This window comes from Camellia sinensis, unplaced genomic scaffold, assembly GCF_055761805.1.
Source record: "Camellia sinensis isolate YWXY unplaced genomic scaffold, ASM5576180v1 Unanchor1, whole genome shotgun sequence".
Lineage (NCBI taxonomy): Eukaryota > Viridiplantae > Streptophyta > Magnoliopsida > Ericales > Theaceae > Camellia > Camellia sinensis.
The window spans coordinates 44,470,593-44,480,199 of NW_028128987.1; the positions used below are offsets into that span (position 1 = coordinate 44,470,593).

The 9,607-nt window shown below is 30.9% G+C and overlaps 1 long non-coding RNA gene across 1 annotated transcript; it reads right to left on the reverse strand.

The window, feature by feature from the left end:
- Positions 1-3,560: 3,560 nt before the first annotated feature.
- Positions 3,561-4,619, reverse strand: LOC145814229 (uncharacterized). The gene is made up of 3 exons (XR_014357573.1): positions 4,494-4,619; positions 3,887-3,953; positions 3,561-3,755 (listed from the first exon to the last, which is right to left on the reverse strand). It is a non-coding gene; the product is annotated as an uncharacterized LOC145814229 (long non-coding RNA).
- Positions 4,620-9,607: the final 4,988 nt, after the last annotated feature.

The following is a 9,607-nucleotide window of genomic DNA, read 5'->3' on the forward strand; positions in this document are numbered from 1 at the left end:
ACTGTAGGTGTCGACCCTTCCCTAGGCTGGTGTCGACACCAAAATGCAGTGAACAAATTCAGAACAAGGGTCGACCCTTCCCAGCTTTGGTGTCGACCCTTATGGCAAACAAAAGAGAAGGTGTCGACACCACCAAGACTGGTGTCGACCCCAGAACATGGTTTTTCAAGTTTCCAAACAACTTTTGAAAGCGAAAGAGTGTGAACGAGCAATCCCAACAAGTTTAAATAAATTTTCACTCATCCAAAACCAAGGTACAACAACACCGAAGATTTCCAAAACATAATACATGATTCAAATACACTTCCCAAAAGTTTTAAAAGGGCCCAAGTGCTACAACCTCCCCCCCTTAAAGAATTTCGTCCCCGAAATTAAGGATATGCCAAAACACAAGGCCAACTGATCACAAAGCACTCAACACTCGGGCACCAAGGAAGGAAATACTCTCACAACAAACCTTCGATTCACTCTTGCCAAGGAAGAGACTAACTAAGGGAACACGTTCCAAACGACAACACTCAAGCACGAAAAACTACAATAAAACCAACCTTCCCGAAACAATTCACCAACAACTGACTAGCGCTTCAAGCTAAGTCACTACTCAACAACCATAATTCCCAAAAAGCAACCCAAGCAGATCTTCTAAGAAAATAATAAGAAAAACATTTTCTTGTTCATGAGACATTTCTCAAAGATAGAAACCACTATACCTTAACGATCTATTTGGAAATTAAATAAAAAAGGAAGTTTAATAGAAAAGTAAATTGAATAAAAATGGAAGTAGAATATAAATAAAAATGAAAGTTGCATAAAATTAAAAATGGAAGTCACCACAACAAAACGGTACTTTAATGACAAAATCACTTCGTCTCTAATAGTGAAATTTTCGTCACCAAATTGATCCGTGACGAAATAATTTCGTCACCACGTTCGTCATCAATTCGTCGTCACTAAAAGTACCTGATGACGAAAATTTATTTTGTCACCTATTATTGGTATTTGGTGACGAAATATTTCGTCACTAAATGTTAAATATTTTGTCACCTATAACGTCCATTTCGTCACTAAAATTAAATAAAATTTTATTATATTTGTTTTGAGTGACAAAATATTTCGTCATTAAAAATAGTGATAAAATTTTTAGTGACAAAAATATCGTCACCAAAAGATGAAAAAAAAAAACCCTTCAGTGACGAAAAGTTTTGTCAACAAATATTTTAATTTAGTGATGAAATAGTGAATATGTGTGACGAAATTATTTGTTGGAATTAGAAAGTTTTAGTGTCAATTTTTTTTCGTCGCCAATAATAAATAAATTTTAAAAATTGAGAAGAGGGTTATATTTGCAATTTATATATTTTTTTCAATAAACAATACCTGTACATTTTAATAATCTATTAAATAAAATATTTAACACAAATCAATATAAAATTAAACTGTTCATTATCATAAAACAACCCAAACAAAATACATGTCTCATAATATTAAGAAATTAATATATAACATCCAAATTATAACATCTACTCTAGTAAAATCAAAAACTTCAACACAATCAAAATAACTTGTGCATTTTAACAACCTGCTGAATATAATATCCATTACAAATCATTACAAAAACCAGTTCATTTGGTAACATCAACAAAAACTTGTTCATTTTAATCTATTCAATAAAATATCGACAAAAAAATAAGATCCATCACAATATAATCATAACCCACAACAACATAGTCAAAATACATGTCTGGTAATATCAACAAAAAGTACAACTACGCTGTGATGGATGTGTCTGGTAATATCAACAAAAAACTCTTGCTATGCAGGCTACCAAATTTGTTCATCTCCAATCTGCCATTTAAAAAATAAAAAATAAAAAAAACAACAACAAAAGGTTAAGATAACTATTCACTAAACATGTTAATATGTAACCTAAAAGAGAAAAAATAAAAATTTTGTTCACATACACAATTAGACGTAACAGCAACCAACTGTGATATATACATTTTTCAGCAGAAGACAAGTCTTACTACAATGGGCACATCACATCGGTAAACCAAATTATTCTAAAATATGTATTATAAATGGGGCACTCATGTCACAATTCAAACACCTACTAGTTCATATTACTTATGCCTATCAAGCTTTGAAATATAATTAAACTAAACTGAAAATTTGGGTGTTGAAAATCATAACAACTCTAGCATTGCTAATTAAATAAGGCATGGCTCAACCGGTTGTATTAGAAGCAAACACCACTGCCTTCCTTATTTCCATTTTATTTTAATGAACAGTTTCCTACTGGAGTAAAAATGAAATGATTGTTCACAGCAATTACAAAAAGTTCTTCCTCATTGTTCAGATCTGAATACTAACTGATTCTAAACAAAGGCATAAAAAGAAGTAAGCATCATGTGAATGGAAAGATGATAGGCAGTAGTATTCACAATTTATGGCCTTATCTAGTCACCATAAATAGGCATAACTTCGAGTATTCAGACAGCAAACTTGAGCCAATTTCCTAGAGGCTTATCCAACTTGAGGATGCCTTTTTATATTCAAGTGATATATAGCAAATGTGAATCCTCTTGAAATTAATAATTAGCATAATTAATTTCACCAACAAAATAAATTGTTGAAACTAATGCAGGTCAGTATCCAATATATTCAAGCTTACATTGAGATGAGCATTCTACATACGAAGCCTCAGTAAAAACAAACCCAAAAAGGAGGATTATGAAGAGGACATGGGTTTTTTGACCTGCATTAAAAGGATATCAATGTCACATCCACAAAGACAGCAAGACCCATTGTTGTACCAAATCCAAGACTAGTTTAATAAGAACGAAAAACACAGCAGTTTTTGTTGTCTGGAGTAGTTAAAAATGTAAAGAACTATAACCCGCATGTTTTCATTACCTATACAGTTTCCAAAAGCAGGACAATGATGGTCGAACCCCTTTACATATGCCTTGCAGTGCCTACAATATCTGACTCTCTGAAGTGGAATAGAATTCTGTGATAGCATAAATACTGAAGACTTCAGGATACATAAGATTTCAATGATAAAGAAGTAAATGCAGTGCTAAGATTTTGTGGCTAAACAGAAATTTAACATGGATAGAAAGCTGAGATATTTTCAATCAATAATGATTTGCTATGATGAAACGCAACAGAATTTAAGATAGTTCAACACATATTGCCACCAGATTACGTTTAAAGCCTTCGGCTTTTCACTATGGAATCCAGATTTCAAAAAATCAAAGACCAGAAATCCAGGATCATTGTAAGCTATGAAATATAGACCCGATAATTAAAGTTTCAGTTGATATTCATAGTTCCTTGCAATCACATATGACTACCTAGTATGTATTAAATCAAGATAATATTTGAGAAGCAAAACATGAAACAAAACTAGCAAAGCTACCAAAGCCAATTTTGAAAACTAAAATTCAAAGGATAAATTAAATGTGATCGCAAAACTCAGTGGTATTTAATGCTGTAACCGATGAAATCACCGGAATCAGCTTACTTCTTCAGCAACAAACTCATAGGGAATGTCACGAGTTAAAGGCACCAGTTCTTGCTCCAGAAGATAATTTCAATATCTGTGTTAATTATATGATTCATATCTAATTGGAGGGGCTTCTCAACATTTTTCAACCTCAGAATGGGCTTCAAATACTGAGACAGGACTCTCAACAAGCTGGTTATGATGGGAAGATTCATTTGTAACATAACCAGGGTCTGTTGTCAGGATACTGGCACCAAGAAACACATAGTTAGGATAATGAATAAATGATTGAAATTTCATTCTTTCAAACCTTAAATCTAGATTTTGTACGAACAAATTAGTTCAATCAATTTTTGAGTGTAGAAACAATAATCTGACCTGCATAGACCAATCACGAGCATAGAGAACTCTGCATTGAGTATAACGTCTAGCAAAGGTGAAATGACTGAAAAAAAGATAATTTTTTTAAGGATGTCAGGATTCCATACAAGTCACAATTTGGAAAAAGTAGATACATATCGATGATGAGCAACCAATAATCCATCCCTATCCAACTAAAATTTGAGCATTCTCACATAATTTATCATCTGGTTGGAAAAAATATATTACTCACTCCTTTACAGAGAAATGAACAAACAAACAGAAAACACTGAGAAATTTTTATATGTTAATAGGGTACACGTAGCACTACCTTTTATCAATCAATCACAAATGTATACACCTTCATTTTTCCTCAACCATCCAACATAAATGTAATGACCCTACTGTCAAATTCAAAATAGTAGAAACTACACGTGGCATCTACACCCAAAAATCCCTTAAAAACACCATGTATATGATGAATAAATAAACCATCTCCGACTGTTGAAAAAACCCACCACTCGAATCCCATTGCATGCAGAACCCAGACTTTAAAATTCGTAGAATAATCAAACAGTGAATCATATTGAGGATACAAATTAGAGACTAGAGAGAGAGAGATTACTGAGAAGAAAGAGGGACCTTGTCGAACCAATCCAATATAAACGCCCCAAATGAATATAATATTGAAGAAAACGAAAGCCGGCACTGATTCTCCCACTCCTACAAGTCTCTTGCAGTATCTCCCAACACTTGTCACTCCCAATAGTGCTACAGCTGCAACAAAAGAAACCACTTTAACCACATATTCATATATATATATATATAGAGAGAGAGAGAGAGAGAGGACCTGAGAGTGAGAGGAGAGAGAGAAGGAAGGGAAGAAGGAAGGAAGCAAGAAGAGGGACAGTTGAGTTAGGGATGAAGAGACAAATGTTATCAAATAACGACCAATCGAATTGGACGTAGCTACTCTTCAAATCATAGAGGCTCAGGTATTCCGAAATTTTCATTTATTTTTCTTTCTATACCAAACACAAATTTACAGAAATCGGAGTATCTACTTTTTCATTCAGAAATGAAATCCCTCATAACAGGAATTTTTTTTTCTTCCCATTTAAACATTCATAACAAGCAGCCAAGTTAAACACTAACCCCAAATTAAAAAGGCCCAAATTTTGAAATTGAAAAACCCTAAGCTCTAATTTTCAAATTGAAAAGCCTCAAATCAAAACTCAAAACCCTAGTATTTAAACATGCACCTGAAATTGGACGGTGGGGGGGAGAGGTGCGAGAGCTCCGATCCGAGGGAGAGGTGAGACCGCTCCGTTTGCTTCGTTCGCGGGTCTTCGTCGACCGGAGGGAGAAGCGAAGACGAACCAGGCTGTGAAGGAGGTAGCTACGAAGGACTGCTCGAGCAACGCAATGGCCGTCACGAGTGAAACAATGGCTGTTACTCCGAAGGACTACTCTTCCCTCCGCCTCTCTTCATGGTCTCTTTTCCCTCCATCTCTTCTTCGTCTTCTCTCTCTCTCTCTCTCGAACACATCTCCGTTGTCTTTCTCTTATTTTCCCTTTTTCTTTTTTTTGGGACCAGGGAGTAGAAATTTAGACAAAATTTTATGAGGAAATTTTAATTGTGGCAAAATTTTGAAAGGCTTTTTTCAAATATTGAGAAGAGATTTGAGGCAAAATTTTGTAGTAAAAATTAGTTTTAATTTATATTTTTTTAAGTTTTATTATTTATGTTTGTAATTCTACCTTTATTAAGGTTTAATTAATATTTTGAATGAAAATAAATAAATTTAAGAAATTTTATGATTTTAATCAGTAAATAATAATTCTATTAAAAAATAATTATTATTATGTTCTTAATAATTTATTATTTAATTATTAATATTTTTTTTTGAACTGATTATTAATAGTTAGTTTAAAGGAAAATGTCTCGTAGCTCAAATTTTGTGGCTCAAAAGTGGCTCAAATGGCCAAAACGACGTCGTTTTGGCCATTTTTATATTGTTCTGTACTCAAAACGACGTCGTTTTGGCCATTTGAGCCACTTTTGAGCCACAAAATTTGAGCTACGTAGCATTGTCGTATTTTAAATCGTAACAAATTTAATTAATATTAGGAAACATTCAAAACTACGTAGTTTTGATACAAAATATGACATTTTCCTTTCTATGAACACAATTTATTAGTCACCAAAGGTTTTGAGATCCCTTTTTTTTTTTCCCCTCTCTCGCTATTACTTTCCATGATCATGATTTTTTTTTTGTCCCAAAAAATTACCTATTAGCTACCAAAATGTCGTTGGTCGCAAAAAACACAACTCATTAGTGACCAAAAAAATGTTAGTCGCAAAAAGTCAACTATCTGCGACCAACTCAAAAATGGTGGTCACCAAAAGTGTTTTTTCTTATAGTGAAATTAGGATAAAAAATGTGTTACGAAAGTGAGACGAAAAGGAGGATAGCAAGATAGAGAAGCGGGGTGACGGAGGTTGGAAAAGCGAGAAGAGGGGTGACGGAGCTCAGAAAAGCGAGAAAAGGGTAGGGCGAGAGAGAGTGAGGCGAAAATAGGAAAGAAGAGGGAGAGAGAGAGAGAGAGAGAGAGATACCTTTTGTAGCGAGCGCCAGCCGGCGACGTGCGAGTTAGCCGGTACGACATAAATGGACGAACGGTGTGACGGTGATGAATGGATGAGGGGGTGACAAAGAGAGATATAGAAAGTAAAATACATGCATCTAAACAGAAAGATATCTATCTCTTGGTTCAATTTTATTTTTTATTGATTTTAAACATTTGGTGACGAAATTTGGTTTTCCTCTCTAAAAATAATACATTTGGAGATGAAATTGTTTCCTCTCTAAAATTGTTTTACAATGGTGACGAAAAATTTCGTCTCCAAAATGGCGCCAAATTTTTCCAGGGTGAGAAACTGTTTTGTGACGAAAAATAAAATTTAGAGACGAATAAATTTTTTCTCACCAATTTTTTTATTTGATTTTAAGCATTTGGTGACGAAATTTGGTTTTCGTCTCTAAAAATAGTACAATTAGAGGCAAAATCTTATTTTCATCACTAAAACATGTATATTTGGAGACGAAATATTTTTTCGTCATGCGTTTTCGTCACCATAGACCCTTTTTGTTGTAGTGAGTTCAATCCAGAAACCACTATACCTTAGTGATCTATTTGGAAATTAAATAAAAAAAAGGAAGTTTAATAGGAAAGTTAATTGAATTAAAATGGAAGTAGAACAAAAATAAAAATGAAAGTTGCATAAAACTAAAATTGGAAGTTCAATCCAGAAACCACTATACCTTAACGATCTATTTGGAAATTAAGTAAAAAAAGGAAGTTTAATAGAAAAGTAAATTGAATAAATATGGAAGTTGAATAAAAACAAAAATGAAAGTTGTAGAAAATTAAATATGGAAGTTAAATCCAGAAACCACTTTACCTTAACGATCTATTTGGAAATTAAATAAAAAACGAAGTTTAATAGAAAAGTAAATTGAATAAAAATGGAAGTTGAATAAAAATAAAAATGAAAGTTGCATAAAATTAAAAATGGAAGTTCAATCCAAAAATCACTATACCTTACCGATCTATTTGGAAATTAAATAAAAAAGGAAGTTGAGTAGAAATGAAACTTGAATAAAAAAGGAAGTTAAATAAAAATAAAAATGGAAGTTGCAGAAAATTAAAAATGGAAGTTCATTCCAGAAACCACTATACCTTAACGATCTATTTGGAAAATAAATAAAAAAGGAAGTTTAATCGAAAAGTAAATTGAATAAAAATGGAAGTAGAATATAAATAAAAATGAAAGTTGCATAAAATTAAAAATGGAAGTTCAATCCAGAAACCACTATACCTTAGCGATCTATTTGGAAATTGAATAAAAAAGGAAGTTTAATAGGAAAGTAAATTGAATTAAAATGGAAGTAGAATAAAAATAAAAATGAAAGTTGCATAAAATTAAAATTGGAAGTTCAATCCAGAAACAACTATACCTTAACGATCTATTTGGAAATTAAATAAAAAAGGAAGTTTAATAGAAAAGTAAATTGAATAAAAATGGAAGTTAAATAAAAATAAAAATGTAAGTCGCCTAAAATTAAAAATGGAAATTCAATCCAAAAACCACTATACCTTAACGATCTAATTGGAAATTAAATAAAAAAGGAAGTTTAATAGAAAAGTAAATTGAATAAAAATGGTCGTCGAATAAAAATAAAAATGAAAGTTGTATAAAATTAAAAATGGAAGTTCAATCCAAAAACCAGTATACGTTAACGATCTGTTTTGAAATAAAATAAAAAAGGAAGTTGAGTAGAAAAGAAATTTGAATAAAAAAGGAAATTAAATAAAAATAAAAATGGAAGTTGCAGAAAATTAAAAATGGAATTTCATTCCAAAAACCACTATACCTTAATGATCTATTTGGAAATTAAATAAAAAAGGAAGTTTAATAGAAAAGTAAATTGATTAAAAATGGAAGTAGAATATAAATAAAAATGAAAGTTGCATAAAATTAAAAATGGAAGTTCAATCCAGAAACCACTATACCTTAGCGATCTATTTGGAAATTAAATAAAAAAGGAAGTTTAACAGGAAAGTAAATTGAATTAAAATGGAAGTTGAATAAAAATAAAAATGAAAGTTGCATGAAATTAAAAATGGAAGTTCAATTCAAAAACCACTATACCTTAACGTTCTACTTGGAAATTAACTAAAAAAGGAAGTTGGGTAGAAAAGAAACTTGAATAAAAAAGGAAGTTAAATAAAAATAAAAATGGAAGTTGCAGAAAATTAAAAATGGAAGTTCATTCCAGAAACCACTATACCTTAACGATCAATTTGGAAATTAAATAAAAAAGGAAGTTTAATAGAAAAGTAAATTGAATAAAAATGGAAGTAGAATATAAATAAAAATGAAAGTTGCATAAAATTAAAAATGGAAGTTCAATCCAGAAACCACTATACCTTAGTGATCTATTTGGAAATTAAATAAAAAAAAGGAAGTTTAATAGGAAAGTTAAATGAATTAAAATGGAAGTAGAATAAAATAAAAATGAAAGTTGCAAAAAACTAAAATTGGAAGTTCAATCCAGAAATCACTATACCTTAACGATATATTTGGAAATTAAGTAAAAAAGGAAGTTTAATAGAAAAGTAAATTGAATAAATATGGAAGTTGAATAAAAATAAAAATGAAAGTGGCAGAAAATTAAATATGGAAGTTAAATCCAGAAACCACTCTACTTTAACGATCTATTTGGAAATTAAATAAAAAACAAAGTTTAATAGAAAAGTAAATTGAATAAAAATGAAAGTTGAATAAAAATAAAAATGAAAGTTGCATAAAATTAAAAATGGAAGTTCATTGCAAAAACTACTATACCTGAAAGATCTATTTGGAAATTAAATAAAAAAGGAAGTTGAGTAGAAATGAAACTTGAATAAAAAAGGAAGTTAAATAAAAATAAAAATGGAAGTTGCAGAAAATTAAAAATGAAAGTTCATTCCAGAAACCACTATACCTTAACGATCTATTTGGAAATTAAATAAAAATGGAAGTTTAATCGAAAAGTTAATTGAATAAAAATGGAAGTAGAATATAAATAAAAATGAAAGTTGCATAAAATTAAAAAAGGAAGTTCAATCTAGAAACCACTATACCTTAGCGATCTATTTGGAAATTGAATAAAAAAGTAAGTTTAATAGAAA